The sequence below is a fragment of the Lissotriton helveticus genome, chromosome 6, assembly GCF_964261635.1.
Source record: "Lissotriton helveticus chromosome 6, aLisHel1.1, whole genome shotgun sequence".
Taxonomy (NCBI): domain Eukaryota; kingdom Metazoa; phylum Chordata; class Amphibia; order Caudata; family Salamandridae; genus Lissotriton; species Lissotriton helveticus.
Genome location: NC_136067.1, coordinates 682488633 through 682504569, shown reverse-complemented (window position 1 = coordinate 682504569; position 15937 = coordinate 682488633). Strand labels below are relative to the sequence as shown.

General features: G+C 52.4%; 16 non-coding genes across 16 annotated transcripts; all 16 read right to left on the bottom strand.

Moving 5' to 3' along the window:
* Window positions 1-338: 338 nt before the first annotated feature.
* Window positions 339-529, bottom strand: LOC144764140 (U2 spliceosomal RNA). The gene has a single exon (XR_013596336.1). It is a non-coding gene; the product is annotated as a U2 spliceosomal RNA (small nuclear RNA).
* A 985-nt stretch (window positions 530-1514) lies between these two features.
* LOC144764139 (U2 spliceosomal RNA) lies at window positions 1515-1705 on the bottom strand. Its single transcript, XR_013596335.1, has one exon. It is a non-coding gene; the product is annotated as a U2 spliceosomal RNA (small nuclear RNA).
* A 990-nt stretch (window positions 1706-2695) lies between these two features.
* Window positions 2696-2886, bottom strand: LOC144764138 (U2 spliceosomal RNA). Its single transcript, XR_013596334.1, has one exon. It is a non-coding gene; the product is annotated as a U2 spliceosomal RNA (small nuclear RNA).
* Window positions 2887-3859: 973 nt separating this feature from the next.
* Window positions 3860-4059, bottom strand: LOC144764384 (U2 spliceosomal RNA). The gene has a single exon (XR_013596530.1). It is a non-coding gene; the product is annotated as a U2 spliceosomal RNA (small nuclear RNA).
* A 431-nt stretch (window positions 4060-4490) lies between these two features.
* On the bottom strand, window positions 4491-4681 carry LOC144764518 (U2 spliceosomal RNA). The gene has a single exon (XR_013596588.1). It is a non-coding gene; the product is annotated as a U2 spliceosomal RNA (small nuclear RNA).
* A 985-nt stretch (window positions 4682-5666) lies between these two features.
* LOC144764137 (U2 spliceosomal RNA) lies at window positions 5667-5857 on the bottom strand. The gene has a single exon (XR_013596333.1). It is a non-coding gene; the product is annotated as a U2 spliceosomal RNA (small nuclear RNA).
* Window positions 5858-6832: 975 nt separating this feature from the next.
* On the bottom strand, window positions 6833-7023 carry LOC144764136 (U2 spliceosomal RNA). The gene has a single exon (XR_013596332.1). It is a non-coding gene; the product is annotated as a U2 spliceosomal RNA (small nuclear RNA).
* Window positions 7024-7996: 973 nt separating this feature from the next.
* Window positions 7997-8193, bottom strand: LOC144764358 (U2 spliceosomal RNA). The gene has a single exon (XR_013596514.1). It is a non-coding gene; the product is annotated as a U2 spliceosomal RNA (small nuclear RNA).
* Window positions 8194-8624: 431 nt separating this feature from the next.
* On the bottom strand, window positions 8625-8815 carry LOC144764532 (U2 spliceosomal RNA). The gene has a single exon (XR_013596600.1). It is a non-coding gene; the product is annotated as a U2 spliceosomal RNA (small nuclear RNA).
* Window positions 8816-9800: 985 nt separating this feature from the next.
* LOC144764135 (U2 spliceosomal RNA) lies at window positions 9801-9991 on the bottom strand. Its single transcript, XR_013596331.1, has one exon. It is a non-coding gene; the product is annotated as a U2 spliceosomal RNA (small nuclear RNA).
* Window positions 9992-10966: 975 nt separating this feature from the next.
* Window positions 10967-11157, bottom strand: LOC144764133 (U2 spliceosomal RNA). The gene has a single exon (XR_013596330.1). It is a non-coding gene; the product is annotated as a U2 spliceosomal RNA (small nuclear RNA).
* Window positions 11158-12130: 973 nt separating this feature from the next.
* LOC144764357 (U2 spliceosomal RNA) lies at window positions 12131-12327 on the bottom strand. Its single transcript, XR_013596513.1, has one exon. It is a non-coding gene; the product is annotated as a U2 spliceosomal RNA (small nuclear RNA).
* A 431-nt stretch (window positions 12328-12758) lies between these two features.
* Window positions 12759-12949, bottom strand: LOC144764531 (U2 spliceosomal RNA). Its single transcript, XR_013596599.1, has one exon. It is a non-coding gene; the product is annotated as a U2 spliceosomal RNA (small nuclear RNA).
* Window positions 12950-13922: 973 nt separating this feature from the next.
* On the bottom strand, window positions 13923-14122 carry LOC144764383 (U2 spliceosomal RNA). The gene has a single exon (XR_013596529.1). It is a non-coding gene; the product is annotated as a U2 spliceosomal RNA (small nuclear RNA).
* A 431-nt stretch (window positions 14123-14553) lies between these two features.
* Window positions 14554-14744, bottom strand: LOC144764517 (U2 spliceosomal RNA). The gene has a single exon (XR_013596587.1). It is a non-coding gene; the product is annotated as a U2 spliceosomal RNA (small nuclear RNA).
* A 985-nt stretch (window positions 14745-15729) lies between these two features.
* Window positions 15730-15920, bottom strand: LOC144764131 (U2 spliceosomal RNA). Its single transcript, XR_013596328.1, has one exon. It is a non-coding gene; the product is annotated as a U2 spliceosomal RNA (small nuclear RNA).
* Window positions 15921-15937: the final 17 nt, after the last annotated feature.

Genomic DNA, 15937 nt, shown 5'->3' with positions numbered 1-15937 from the left:
AAAATCACTGAAAGTCTGCTGCTGGAAAAACAATCTTTTTCCGACGTTTGTCTCTTTTCAAAGTGCAGCGTCTGGATGGAGAAGGGGAGAAAAAAAGAAATAATTTTTTATTTGTATTTTTTTTTCGTAAACCCGAAAAATTAATAAATGAATAAATAAATAACGCACGGCCCGGGTGCGGCAAATAAGTCAAATAAATACATGAATAAGGCAAGACACGGTGACCAGTTTGCTTTTATTCACACGCAAACACAATAGCGCCACTTTACAGGGTTTGGTAGTGGAGCGCTACTCTCGTTTTCTCGTCTATTTTTCAACAGCATTGTTTTCCCCGGGTGGGGAAGTGCACCATTCCTGGAGGTACTGCAATACCAGGTTGATGCGTGGAGTGGACAGAGCAAGCTCCTATTCCATCTCCCTGTTCCAAAAATCAATTTAATATATGGTCCCCAGATAGAGGACGTATCAGATATTAAACTGATAAGAACAGATACTACACTTGATCTTAGCCAAAAGGCCGAGAAGCGATAACCCGGGCCCATTCAGAATCAACGCCTCCCGAAGCAATCTACCTGGCTCACCCGGACTTGGCTCTTCCCTCGCACCGTCGCTGGCCGCCTTTCCGCCTCTTTTTCCGACTCCCAGCAAGGGCTCAGTATGTCTGGGTGGAAAGGAGGCCCCGGCCTCAGGCCTTCTCCCGGCTCCCAGAGTCCTCCTCGGCTGTCGCCTCATCAGGCGTCACTTAGCATACCCACGTTGTCCTCTTTCTAGAATTTGCATGCCCCGCCCCTTCCTGCGCACTGCTTCCAGACGGCTGGCCAGAAAGACTGGCAGCCAGGGGATGCTGGGAATCAGCCCAGGATGCCCTGGACAGCTCCCTGACCGGATATGGCCGGCCCCTCACCCTCGCTTGCCGGGGACACTGCTCCCCTGCAGCCTAAGGCCTATAGATAAGGCTTGGCCGTTCGTGGCCGTTCGGGGACGGGCGGGGCGGGCAGAGAAGGAAAAGGACTCTGTATTTTTCTTCTTGCTCAGAGAAGCCAAGGGCAGTGTCCACTTCTCTGCCAGCCTGCATGCCAGCCAGCCTGCCTGCCTGCCTCCCTCCCTTCCTCCCTCCCTCCCTCCCACTGACTTGCTGGGAACCTTCTTCCATTCGTTCCCCAGTGAAATGGATCCAAAATCACTGAAAGTCTGCTGCTGGAAAAACAATCTTTTTCCGACGTTTGTCTCTTTTCAAAGTGCAGCGTCTGGATGGAGAAGGGGAGAAAAAAAGAAATAATTTTTTATTTGTATTTTTTTTTCGTAAACCCGAAAAATTAATAAATGAATAAATAAATAACGCACGGCCCGGGTGCGGCAAATAAGTCAAATAAATACATGAATAAGGCAAGACACGGTGACCAGTTTGCTTTTATTCACACGCAAACACAATAGCGCCACTTTACAGGGTTTGGTAGTGGAGCGCTACTCTCGTTTTCTCGTCTATTTTTCAACAGCATTGTTTTCCCCGGGTGGGGAAGTGCACCATTCCTGGAGGTACTGCAATACCAGGTTGATGCGTGGAGTGGACAGAGCAAGCTCCTATTCCATCTCCCTGTTCCAAAAATCAATTTAATATATGGTCCCCAGATAGAGGACGTATCAGATATTAAACTGATAAGAACAGATACTACACTTGATCTTAGCCAAAAGGCCGAGAAGCGATAACCCGGGCCCATTCAGAATCAACGCCTCCCGAAGCAATCTACCTGGCTCACCCGGACTTGGCTCTTCCCTCGCACCGTCGCTGGCCGCCTTTCCGCCTCTTTTTCCGACTCCCAGCAAGGGCTCAGTATGTCTGGGTGGAAAGGAGGCCCCGGCCTCAGGCCTTCTCCCGGCTCCCAGAGTCCTCCTCGGCTGTCGCCTCATCAGGCGTCACTTAGCATACCCACGTTGTCCTCTTTCTAGAATTTGCATGCCCCGCCCCTTCCTGCGCACTGCTTCCAGACGGCTGGCCAGAAAGACTGGCAGCCAGGGGATGCTGGGAATCAGCCCAGGATGCCCTGGACAGCTCCCTGACCGGATATGGCCGGCCCCTCACCCTCGCTTGCCGGGGACACTGCTCCCCTGCAGCCTAAGGCCTATAGATAAGGCTTGGCCGTTCGTGGCCGTTCGGGGACGGGCGGGGCGGGCAGAGAAGGAAAAGGACTCTGTATTTTTCTTCTTGCTCAGAGAAGCCAAGGGCAGTGTCCACTTCTCTGCCAGCCTGCATGCCAGCCAGCCTGCCTGCCTGCCTCCCTCCCTCCCTCCCTCCCTCCCTCCCTCCCACTGACTTGCTGGGAACCTTCTTCCATTCGTTCCCCAGTGAAATGGATCCAAAATCACTGAAAGTCTGCTGCTGGAAAAACAATCTTTTTCCGACGTTTGTCTCTTTTCAAAGTGCAGCGTCTGGATGGAGAAGGGGAGAAAAAAAGAAATAATTTTTTATTTGTATTTTTTTTCTCGTAAACCCGAAAAATTAATAAATGAATAAATAAATAACGCACGGCCCGGGTGCGGCAAATAAGTCAAATAAATACATGAATAAGGCAAGACACGGTGACCAGTTTGCTTTTATTCACACGCAAACACAATAGCGCCACTTTACAGGGTTTGGTAGTGGAGCGCTACTCTCGTTTTCTCGTCTATTTTTCAACAGCATTGTTTTCCCCGGGTGGGGAAGTGCACCATTCCTGGAGGTACTGCAATACCAGGTTGATGCGTGGAGTGGACAGAGCAAGCTCCTATTCCATCTCCCTGTTCCAAAAATCAATTTAATATATGGTCCCCAGATAGAGGACGTATCAGATATTAAACTGATAAGAACAGATACTACACTTGATCTTAGCCAAAAGGCCGAGAAGCGATAACCCGGGCCCATTCAGAATCAACGCCTCCCGAAGCAATCTACCTGGCTCACCCGGACTTGGCTCTTCCCTCGCACCGTCGCTGGCCGCCTTTCCGCCTCTTTTTCCGACTCCCAGCAAGGGCTCAGTATGTCTGGGTGGAAAGGAGGCCCCGGCCTCAGGCCTTCTCCCGGCTCCCAGAGTCCTCCTCGGCTGTCGCCTCATCAGGCGTCACTTAGCATACCCACGTTGTCCTCTTTCTAGAATTTGCATGCCCCGCCCCTTCCTGCGCACTGCTTCCAGACGGCTGGCCAGAAAGCCTGGCAGCCAGGGGATGCTGGGAATCAGCCCAGGATGCCCTGGACAGCTCCCTGACCGGATATGGCCGGCCCCTCACCCTCGCTTGCCGGGGACACTGCTCCCCTGCAGCCTAAGGCCTATAGATAAGGCTTGGCCGTTCGTGGCCGTTCGGGGACGGGCGGGGCGGGCAGAGAAGGAAAAGGACTCTGTATTTTTCTTCTTGCTCAGAGAAGCCAAGGGCAGTGTCCACTTCTCTGCCAGCCTGCATGCCAGCCAGCCTGCCTGCCTGCCTCCCTCCCTCCCTCCCACTGACTTGCTGGGAACCTTCTTCCATTCGTTCCCCAGTGAAATGGATCCAAAATCACTGAAAGTCTGCTGCTGGAAAAACAATCTTTTTCCGACGTTTGTCTCTTTTCAAAGTGCAGCGTCTGGATGGAGAAGGGGAGAAAAAAAGAAATAATTTTTTATTTGTATTTTTTTTTCGTAAACCCGAAAAATTAATAAATGAATAAATAAATAACGCACGGCCCGGGTGCGGCAAATAAGTCAAATAAATACATGAATAAGGCAAGACACGGTGACCAGTTTGCTTTTATTCACACGCAAACACAATAGCGCCACTTTACAGGGTTTGGTAGTGGAGCGCTACTCTCGTTTTCTCGTCTATTTTTCAACAGCATTGTTTTCCCCGGGTGGGGAAGTGCACCATTCCTGGAGGTACTGCAATACCAGGTTGATGCGTGGAGTGGACAGAGCAAGCTCCTATTCCATCTCCCTGTTCCAAAAATCAATTTAATATATGGTCCCCAGATAGAGGACGTATCAGATATTAAACTGATAAGAACAGATTTTTTTTTTTTTTTTCCTACCCGTCACACCCTCAGTCAGCAGGTCTGGCCAGTCTGCCACACCCGCCGGCCTCGCCCTTCAACCGAGCCGTCTCGCCTGGCCTACTTGCCCAGGGGGTACTAGGCATGGCTTATCTTTTCAGCCAACCCCGGTCTGTCCTGCTACTACCTCCATCCAGCAGCCAACCAGCCCAGCTGAAAGCGGGGAACCAATCCGCAGACAGCCATTAGCTGGTTGGCCTTGTGCCGGTCGGACCTAGGAGGGTTCGCCTGGACAGGGGGGCGACTTAGCCTTCCAGCCATGCCGTTCGGCCCTGTCGTTCCATCCAAGGTCATCAGCCCGGTTGTCAGCCAAAGCCGGTTGGCACAGCAGCCCAGTCTCGCCTGCTGACCTACGAAAAAAATCGCCATTCAGCCGGTCTGCCAGTCAGCCCCCACTGGGGTACTGCCCAACAGTCCAGCATGCCAGGCTACTAAAAACGTTATGACATTACTGTCATATGCGTAATGACATTGCTGTCATTGTCGATCCGGAACCGAATCTCGTTTCTACGTATTGGGAATATCATTGACACACAAAGTTCAATGAGAACATCCCAACTGACCGCCCTCCCCTAGGGGAGGCAAGTGAAACTACACTTGATCTTAGCCAAAAGGCCGAGAAGCGATAACCCGGGCCCATTCAGAATCAACGCCTCCCGAAGCAATCTACCTGGCTCACCCGGACTTGGCTCTTCCCTCGCACCGTCGCTGGCCGCCTTTCCGCCTCTTTTTCCGACTCCCAGCAAGGGCTCAGTATGTCTGGGTGGAAAGGAGGCCCCGGCCTCAGGCCTTCTCCCGGCTCCCAGAGTCCTCCTCGGCTGTCGCCTCATCAGGCGTCACTTAGCATACCCACGTTGTCCTCTTTCTAGAATTTGCATGCCCCGCCCCTTCCTGCGCACTGCTTCCAGACGGCTGGCCAGAAAGACTGGCAGCCAGGGGATGCTGGGAATCAGCCCAGGATGCCCTGGACAGCTCCCTGACCGGATATGGCCGGCCCCTCACCCTCGCTTGCCGGGGACACTGCTCCCCTGCAGCCTAAGGCCTATAGATAAGGCTTGGCCGTTCGTGGCCGTTCGGGGACGGGCGGGGCGGGCAGAGAAGGAAAAGGACTCTGTATTTTTCTTCTTGCTCAGAGAAGCCAAGGGCAGTGTCCACTTCTCTGCCAGCCTGCATGCCAGCCAGCCTGCCTGCCTGCCTCCCTCCCTTCCTCCCTCCCTCCCTCCCACTGACTTGCTGGGAACCTTCTTCCATTCGTTCCCCAGTGAAATGGATCCAAAATCACTGAAAGTCTGCTGCTGGAAAAACAATCTTTTTCCGACGTTTGTCTCTTTTCAAAGTGCAGCGTCTGGATGGAGAAGGGGAGAAAAAAAGAAATAATTTTTTATTTGTATTTTTTTTTCGTAAACCCGAAAAATTAATAAATGAATAAATAAATAACGCACGGCCCGGGTGCGGCAAATAAGTCAAATAAATACATGAATAAGGCAAGACACGGTGACCAGTTTGCTTTTATTCACACGCAAACACAATAGCGCCACTTTACAGGGTTTGGTAGTGGAGCGCTACTCTCGTTTTCTCGTCTATTTTTCAACAGCATTGTTTTCCCCGGGTGGGGAAGTGCACCATTCCTGGAGGTACTGCAATACCAGGTTGATGCGTGGAGTGGACAGAGCAAGCTCCTATTCCATCTCCCTGTTCCAAAAATCAATTTAATATATGGTCCCCAGATAGAGGACGTATCAGATATTAAACTGATAAGAACAGATACTACACTTGATCTTAGCCAAAAGGCCGAGAAGCGATAACCCGGGCCCATTCAGAATCAACGCCTCCCGAAGCAATCTACCTGGCTCACCCGGACTTGGCTCTTCCCTCGCACCGTCGCTGGCCGCCTTTCCGCCTCTTTTTCCGACTCCCAGCAAGGGCTCAGTATGTCTGGGTGGAAAGGAGGCCCCGGCCTCAGGCCTTCTCCCGGCTCCCAGAGTCCTCCTCGGCTGTCGCCTCATCAGGCGTCACTTAGCATACCCACGTTGTCCTCTTTCTAGAATTTGCATGCCCCGCCCCTTCCTGCGCACTGCTTCCAGACGGCTGGCCAGAAAGACTGGCAGCCAGGGGATGCTGGGAATCAGCCCAGGATGCCCTGGACAGCTCCCTGACCGGATATGGCCGGCCCCTCACCCTCGCTTGCCGGGGACACTGCTCCCCTGCAGCCTAAGGCCTATAGATAAGGCTTGGCCGTTCGTGGCCGTTCGGGGCGGGCAGAGAAGGAAAAGGACTCTGTATTTTTCTTCTTGCTCAGAGAAGCCAAGGGCAGTGTCCACTTCTCTGCCAGCCTGCATGCCAGCCAGCCTGCCTGCCTGCCTCCCTCCCTTCCTCCCTCCCTCCCTCCCACTGACTTGCTGGGAACCTTCTTCCATTCGTTCCCCAGTGAAATGGATCCAAAATCACTGAAAGTCTGCTGCTGGAAAAACAATCTTTTTCCGACGTTTGTCTCTTTTCAAAGTGCAGCGTCTGGATGGAGAAGGGGAGAAAAAAAGAAATAATTTTTTATTTGTATTTTTTTTTCGTAAACCCGAAAAATTAATAAATGAATAAATAAATAACGCACGGCCCGGGTGCGGCAAATAAGTCAAATAAATACATGAATAAGGCAAGACACGGTGACCAGTTTGCTTTTATTCACACGCAAACACAATAGCGCCACTTTACAGGGTTTGGTAGTGGAGCGCTACTCTCGTTTTCTCGTCTATTTTTCAACAGCATTGTTTTCCCCGGGTGGGGAAGTGCACCATTCCTGGAGGTACTGCAATACCAGGTTGATGCGTGGAGTGGACAGAGCAAGCTCCTATTCCATCTCCCTGTTCCAAAAATCAATTTAATATATGGTCCCCAGATAGAGGACGTATCAGATATTAAACTGATAAGAACAGATACTACACTTGATCTTAGCCAAAAGGCCGAGAAGCGATAACCCGGGCCCATTCAGAATCAACGCCTCCCGAAGCAATCTACCTGGCTCACCCGGACTTGGCTCTTCCCTCGCACCGTCGCTGGCCGCCTTTCCGCCTCTTTTTCCGACTCCCAGCAAGGGCTCAGTATGTCTGGGTGGAAAGGAGGCCCCGGCCTCAGGCCTTCTCCCGGCTCCCAGAGTCCTCCTCGGCTGTCGCCTCATCAGGCGTCACTTAGCATACCCACGTTGTCCTCTTTCTAGAATTTGCATGCCCCGCCCCTTCCTGCGCACTGCTTCCAGACGGCTGGCCAGAAAGCCTGGCAGCCAGGGGATGCTGGGAATCAGCCCAGGATGCCCTGGACAGCTCCCTGACCGGATATGGCCGGCCCCTCACCCTCGCTTGCCGGGGACACTGCTCCCCTGCAGCCTAAGGCCTATAGATAAGGCTTGGCCGTTCGTGGCCGTTCGGGGACGGGCGGGGCGGGCAGAGAAGGAAAAGGACTCTGTATTTTTCTTCTTGCTCAGAGAAGCCAAGGGCAGTGTCCACTTCTCTGCCAGCCTGCATGCCAGCCAGCCTGCCTGCCTGCCTCCCTCCCTCCCTCCCACTGACTTGCTGGGAACCTTCTTCCATTCGTTCCCCAGTGAAATGGATCCAAAATCACTGAAAGTCTGCTGCTGGAAAAACAATCTTTTTCCGACGTTTGTCTCTTTTCAAAGTGCAGCGTCTGGATGGAGAAGGGGAGAAAAAAAGAAATAATTTTTTATTTGTATTTTTTTTTCGTAAACCCGAAAAATTAATAAATGAATAAATAAATAACGCACGGCCCGGGTGCGGCAAATAAGTCAAATAAATACATGAATAAGGCAAGACACGGTGACCAGTTTGCTTTTATTCACACGCAAACACAATAGCGCCACTTTACAGGGTTTGGTAGTGGAGCGCTACTCTCGTTTTCTCGTCTATTTTTCAACAGCATTGTTTTCCCCGGGTGGGGAAGTGCACCATTCCTGGAGGTACTGCAATACCAGGTTGATGCGTGGAGTGGACAGAGCAAGCTCCTATTCCATCTCCCTGTTCCAAAAATCAATTTAATATATGGTCCCCAGATAGAGGACGTATCAGATATTAAACTGATAAGAACAGATTTTTTTTTTTGTCCTACCCGTCACACCCTCAGTCAGCAGGTCTGGCCAGTCTGCCACACCCGCCGGCCTTGCCCTTCAACCGAGCCGTCTCGCCTGGCCTACTTGCCCAGGGGGTACTAGGCATGGCTTATCTTTTCAGCCAACCCCGGTCTGTCCTGCTACTACCTCCATCCAGCAGCCAACCAGCCCAGCTGAAAGCGGGGAACCAATCCGCAGACAGCCATTAGCTGGTTGGCCTTGTGCCGGTCGGACCTAGGAGGGTTCGCCTGGACAGGGGGGCGACTTAGCCTTCCAGCCATGCCGTTCGGCCCTGTCGTTCCATCCAAGGTCATCAGCCCGGTTGTCAAACAAAGCCGGTTGGCACAGCAGCCCAGTCTCGCCTGCTGACCTACGAAAAAAATCACCATTCAGCCGGCCTGCCAGTCAACCCCCACTGGGGTACTGCCCAACAGTCCAGCATGCCAGGCTACTAAAAACGTTATGACATTACTGTCATATGCGTAATGACATTGCTGTCATTGTCGATCCGGAACCGAATCTCGTTTCTACGTATTGGGAATATCATTGACACACAAAGTTCAATGAGCACATCCCAACTGACCGCCCTCCCCTAGGGGAGGCAAGTGAAACTACACTTGATCTTAGCCAAAAGGCCGAGAAGCGATAACCCGGGCCCATTCAGAATCAACGCCTCCCGAAGCAATCTACCTGGCTCACCCGGACTTGGCTCTTCCCTCGCACCGTCGCTGGCCGCCTTTCCGCCTCTTTTTCCGACTCCCAGCAAGGGCTCAGTATGTCTGGGTGGAAAGGAGGCCCCGGCCTCAGGCCTTCTCCCGGCTCCCAGAGTCCTCCTCGGCTGTCGCCTCATCAGGCGTCACTTAGCATACCCACGTTGTCCTCTTTCTAGAATTTGCATGCCCCGCCCCTTCCTGCGCACTGCTTCCAGACGGCTGGCCAGAAAGCCTGGCAGCCAGGGGATGCTGGGAATCAGCCCAGGATGCCCTGGACAGCTCCCTGACCGGATATGGCCGGCCCCTCACCCTCGCTTGCCGGGGACACTGCTCCCCTGCAGCCTAAGGCCTATAGATAAGGCTTGGCCGTTCGTGGCCGTTCGGGGACGGGCGGGGCGGGCAGAGAAGGAAAAGGACTCTGTATTTTTCTTCTTGCTCAGAGAAGCCAAGGGCAGTGTCCACTTCTCTGCCAGCCTGCATGCCAGCCAGCCTGCCTGCCTGCCTCCCTCCCTTCCTCCCTCCCTCCCTCCCACTGACTTGCTGGGAACCTTCTTCCATTCGTTCCCCAGTGAAATGGATCCAAAATCACTGAAAGTCTGCTGCTGGAAAAACAATCTTTTTCCGACGTTTGTCTCTTTTCAAAGTGCAGCGTCTGGATGGAGAAGGGGAGAAAAAAAGAAATAATTTTTTATTTGTATTTTTTTTTCGTAAACCCGAAAAATTAATAAATGAATAAATAAATAACGCACGGCCCGGGTGCGGCAAATAAGTCAAATAAATACATGAATAAGGCAAGACACGGTGACCAGTTTGCTTTTATTCACACGCAAACACAATAGCGCCACTTTACAGGGTTTGGTAGTGGAGCGCTACTCTCGTTTTCTCGTCTATTTTTCAACAGCATTGTTTTCCCCGGGTGGGGAAGTGCACCATTCCTGGAGGTACTGCAATACCAGGTTGATGCGTGGAGTGGACAGAGCAAGCTCCTATTCCATCTCCCTGTTCCAAAAATCAATTTAATATATGGTCCCCAGATAGAGGACGTATCAGATATTAAACTGATAAGAACAGATACTACACTTGATCTTAGCCAAAAGGCCGAGAAGCGATAACCCGGGCCCATTCAGAATCAACGCCTCCCGAAGCAATCTACCTGGCTCACCCGGACTTGGCTCTTCCCTCGCACCGTCGCTGGCCGCCTTTCCGCCTCTTTTTCCGACTCCCAGCAAGGGCTCAGTATGTCTGGGTGGAAAGGAGGCCCCGGCCTCAGGCCTTCTCCCGGCTCCCAGAGTCCTCCTCGGCTGTCGCCTCATCAGGCGTCACTTAGCATACCCACGTTGTCCTCTTTCTAGAATTTGCATGCCCCGCCCCTTCCTGCGCACTGCTTCCAGACGGCTGGCCAGAAAGACTGGCAGCCAGGGGATGCTGGGAATCAGCCCAGGATGCCCTGGACAGCTCCCTGACCGGATATGGCCGGCCCCTCACCCTCGCTTGCCGGGGACACTGCTCCCCTGCAGCCTAAGGCCTATAGATAAGGCTTGGCCGTTCGTGGCCGTTCGGGGCGGGCAGAGAAGGAAAAGGACTCTGTATTTTTCTTCTTGCTCAGAGAAGCCAAGGGCAGTGTCCACTTCTCTGCCAGCCTGCATGCCAGCCAGCCTGCCTGCCTGCCTCCCTCCCTTCCTCCCTCCCTCCCTCCCACTGACTTGCTGGGAACCTTCTTCCATTCGTTCCCCAGTGAAATGGATCCAAAATCACTGAAAGTCTGCTGCTGGAAAAACAATCTTTTTCCGACGTTTGTCTCTTTTCAAAGTGCAGCGTCTGGATGGAGAAGGGGAGAAAAAAAGAAATAATTTTTTATTTGTATTTTTTTTTCGTAAACCCGAAAAATTAATAAATGAATAAATAAATAACGCACGGCCCGGGTGCGGCAAATAAGTCAAATAAATACATGAATAAGGCAAGACACGGTGACCAGTTTGCTTTTATTCACACGCAAACACAATAGCGCCACTTTACAGGGTTTGGTAGTGGAGCGCTACTCTCGTTTTCTCGTCTATTTTTCAACAGCATTGTTTTCCCCGGGTGGGGAAGTGCACCATTCCTGGAGGTACTGCAATACCAGGTTGATGCGTGGAGTGGACAGAGCAAGCTCCTATTCCATCTCCCTGTTCCAAAAATCAATTTAATATATGGTCCCCAGATAGAGGACGTATCAGATATTAAACTGATAAGAACAGATACTACACTTGATCTTAGCCAAAAGGCCGAGAAGCGATAACCCGGGCCCATTCAGAATCAACGCCTCCCGAAGCAATCTACCTGGCTCACCCGGACTTGGCTCTTCCCTCGCACCGTCGCTGGCCGCCTTTCCGCCTCTTTTTCCGACTCCCAGCAAGGGCTCAGTATGTCTGGGTGGAAAGGAGGCCCCGGCCTCAGGCCTTCTCCCGGCTCCCAGAGTCCTCCTCGGCTGTCGCCTCATCAGGCGTCACTTAGCATACCCACGTTGTCCTCTTTCTAGAATTTGCATGCCCCGCCCCTTCCTGCGCACTGCTTCCAGACGGCTGGCCAGAAAGCCTGGCAGCCAGGGGATGCTGGGAATCAGCCCAGGATGCCCTGGACAGCTCCCTGACCGGATATGGCCGGCCCCTCACCCTCGCTTGCCGGGGACACTGCTCCCCTGCAGCCTAAGGCCTATAGATAAGGCTTGGCCGTTCGTGGCCGTTCGGGGACGGGCGGGGCGGGCAGAGAAGGAAAAGGACTCTGTATTTTTCTTCTTGCTCAGAGAAGCCAAGGGCAGTGTCCACTTCTCTGCCAGCCTGCATGCCAGCCAGCCTGCCTGCCTGCCTCCCTCCCTCCCTCCCACTGACTTGCTGGGAACCTTCTTCCATTCGTTCCCCAGTGAAATGGATCCAAAATCACTGAAAGTCTGCTGCTGGAAAAACAATCTTTTTCCGACGTTTGTCTCTTTTCAAAGTGCAGCGTCTGGATGGAGAAGGGGAGAAAAAAAGAAATAATTTTTTATTTGTATTTTTTTTTCGTAAACCCGAAAAATTAATAAATGAATAAATAAATAACGCACGGCCCGGGTGCGGCAAATAAGTCAAATAAATACATGAATAAGGCAAGACACGGTGACCAGTTTGCTTTTATTCACACGCAAACACAATAGCGCCACTTTACAGGGTTTGGTAGTGGAGCGCTACTCTCGTTTTCTCGTCTATTTTTCAACAGCATTGTTTTCCCCGGGTGGGGAAGTGCACCATTCCTGGAGGTACTGCAATACCAGGTTGATGCGTGGAGTGGACAGAGCAAGCTCCTATTCCATCTCCCTGTTCCAAAAATCAATTTAATATATGGTCCCCAGATAGAGGACGTATCAGATATTAAACTGATAAGAACAGATTTTTTTTTTTGTCCTACCCGTCACACCCTCAGTCAGCAGGTCTGGCCAGTCTGCCACACCCGCCGGCCTTGCCCTTCAACCGAGCCGTCTCGCCTGGCCTACTTGCCCAGGGGGTACTAGGCATGGCTTATCTTTTCAGCCAACCCCGGTCTGTCCTGCTACTACCTCCATCCAGCAGCCAACCAGCCCAGCTGAAAGCGGGGAACCAATCCGCAGACAGCCATTAGCTGGTTGGCCTTGTGCCGGTCGGACCTAGGAGGGTTCGCCTGGACAGGGGGGCGACTTAGCCTTCCAGCCATGCCGTTCGGCCCTGTCGTTCCATCCAAGGTCATCAGCCCGGTTGTCAAACAAAGCCGGTTGGCACAGCAGCCCAGTCTCGCCTGCTGACCTACGAAAAAAATCACCATTCAGCCGGCCTGCCAGTCAACCCCCACTGGGGTACTGCCCAACAGTCCAGCATGCCAGGCTACTAAAAACGTTATGACATTACTGTCATATGCGTAATGACATTGCTGTCATTGTCGATCCGGAACCGAATCTCGTTTCTACGTATTGGGAATATCATTGACACACAAAGTTCAATGAGCACATCCCAACTGACCGCCCTCCCCTAGGGGAGGCAAGTGAAACTACACTTGATCTTAGCCAAAAGGCCGAGAAGCGATAACCCGGGCCCATTCAGAATCAACGCCTCCCGAAGCAATCTACCTGGCTCACCCGGACTTGGCTCTTCCCTCGCACCGTCGCTGGCCGCCTTTCCGCCTCTTTTTCCGACTCCCAGCAAGGGCTCAGTATGTCTGGGTGGAAAGGAGGCCCCGGCCTCAGGCCTTCTCCCGGCTCCCAGAGTCCTCCTCGGCTGTCGCCTCATCAGGCGTCACTTAGCATACCCACGTTGTCCTCTTTCTAGAATTTGCATGCCCCGCCCCTTCCTGCGCACTGCTTCCAGACGGCTGGCCAGAAAGCCTGGCAGCCAGGGGATGCTGGGAATCAGCCCAGGATGCCCTGGACAGCTCCCTGACCGGATATGGCCGGCCCCTCACCCTCGCTTGCCGGGGACACTGCTCCCCTGCAGCCTAAGGCCTATAGATAAGGCTTGGCCGTTCGTGGCCGTTCGGGGACGGGCGGGGCGGGCAGAGAAGGAAAAGGACTCTGTATTTTTCTTCTTGCTCAGAGAAGCCAAGGGCAGTGTCCACTTCTCTGCCAGCCTGCATGCCAGCCAGCCTGCCTGCCTGCCTCCCTCCCTCCCTCCCACTGACTTGCTGGGAACCTTCTTCCATTCGTTCCCCAGTGAAATGGATCCAAAATCACTGAAAGTCTGCTGCTGGAAAAACAATCTTTTTCCGACGTTTGTCTCTTTTCAAAGTGCAGCGTCTGGATGGAGAAGGGGAGAAAAAAAGAAATAATTTTTTATTTGTATTTTTTTTTCGTAAACCCGAAAAATTAATAAATGAATAAATAAATAACGCACGGCCCGGGTGCGGCAAATAAGTCAAATAAATACATGAATAAGGCAAGACACGGTGACCAGTTTGCTTTTATTCACACGCAAACACAATAGCGCCACTTTACAGGGTTTGGTAGTGGAGCGCTACTCTCGTTTTCTCGTCTATTTTTCAACAGCATTGTTTTCCCCGGGTGGGGAAGTGCACCATTCCTGGAGGTACTGCAATACCAGGTTGATGCGTGGAGTGGACAGAGCAAGCTCCTATTCCATCTCCCTGTTCCAAAAATCAATTTAATATATGGTCCCCAGATAGAGGACGTATCAGATATTAAACTGATAAGAACAGATTTTTTTTTTTTTTTTCCTACCCGTCACACCCTCAGTCAGCAGGTCTGGCCAGTCTGCCACACCCGCCGGCCTCGCCCTTCAACCGAGCCGTCTCGCCTGGCCTACTTGCCCAGGGGGTACTAGGCATGGCTTATCTTTTCAGCCAACCCCGGTCTGTCCTGCTACTACCTCCATCCAGCAGCCAACCAGCCCAGCTGAAAGCGGGGAACCAATCCGCAGACAGCCATTAGCTGGTTGGCCTTGTGCCGGTCGGACCTAGGAGGGTTCGCCTGGACAGGGGGGCGACTTAGCCTTCCAGCCATGCCGTTCGGCCCTGTCGTTCCATCCAAGGTCATCAGCCCGGTTGTCAGCCAAAGCCGGTTGGCACAGCAGCCCAGTCTCGCCTGCTGACCTACGAAAAAAATCGCCATTCAGCCGGTCTGCCAGTCAGCCCCCACTGGGGTACTGCCCAACAGTCCAGCATGCCAGGCTACTAAAAACGTTATGACATTACTGTCATATGCGTAATGACATTGCTGTCATTGTCGATCCGGAACCGAATCTCGTTTCTACGTATTGGGAATATCATTGACACACAAAGTTCAATGAGAACATCCCAACTGACCGCCCTCCCCTAGGGGAGGCAAGTGAAACTACACTTGATCTTAGCCAAAAGGCCGAGAAGCGATAACCCGGGCCCATTCAGAATCAACGCCTCCCGAAGCAATCTACCTGGCTCACCCGGACTTGGCTCTTCCCTCGCACCGTCGCTGGCCGCCTTTCCGCCTCTTTTTCCGACTCCCAGCAAGGGCTCAGTATGTCTGGGTGGAAAGGAGGCCCCGGCCTCAGGCCTTCTCCCGGCTCCCAGAGTCCTCCTCGGCTGTCGCCTCATCAGGCGTCACTTAGCATACCCACGTTGTCCTCTTTCTAGAATTTGCATGCCCCGCCCCTTCCTGCGCACTGCTTCCAGACGGCTGGCCAGAAAGCCTGGCAGCCAGGGGATGCTGGGAATCAGCCCAGGATGCCCTGGACAGCTCCCTGACCGGATATGGCCGGCCCCTCACCCTCGCTTGCCGGGGACACTGCTCCCCTGCAGCCTAAGGCCTATAGATAAGGCTTGGCCGTTCGTGGCCGTTCGGGGACGGGCGGGGCGGGCAGAGAAGGAAAAGGACTCTGTATTTTTCTTCTTGCTCAGAGAAGCCAAGGGCAGTGTCCACTTCTCTGCCTGCCTGCATGCCAGCCAGCCTGCCTGCCTGCCTCCCTCCCTTCCTCCCTCCCTCCCTCCCACTGACTTGCTGGGAACCTTCTTCCATTCGTTCCCCAGTGAAATGGATCCAAAATCACTGAAAGTCTGCTGCTGGAAAAACAATCTTTTTCCGACGTTTGTCTCTTTTCAAAGTGCAGCGTCTGGATGGAGAAGGGGAGAAAAAAAGAAATAATTTTTTATTTGTATTTTTTTTTCGTAAACCCGAAAAATTAATAAATGAATAAATAAATAACGCACGGCCCGGGTGCGGCAAATAAGTCAAATAAATACATGAATAAGGCAAGACACGGTGACCAGTTTGCTTTTATTCACACGCAAACACAATAGCGCCACTTTACAGGGTTTGGTAGTGGAGCGCTACTCTCGTTTTCTCGTCTATTTTTCAACAGCATTGTTTTCCCCGGGTGGGGAAGTGCACCATTCCTGGAGGTACTGCAATACCAGGTTGATGCGTGGAGTGGACAGAGCAAGCTCCTATTCCATCTCCCTGTTCCAAAAATCAATTTAATATATGGTCCCCAGATAGAGGACGTATCAGATATTAAACTGATAAGAACAGATACTACACTTGATCTTAGCCAAAAGGCCGAGAAGCGATAACCCGGGCCCATTCAG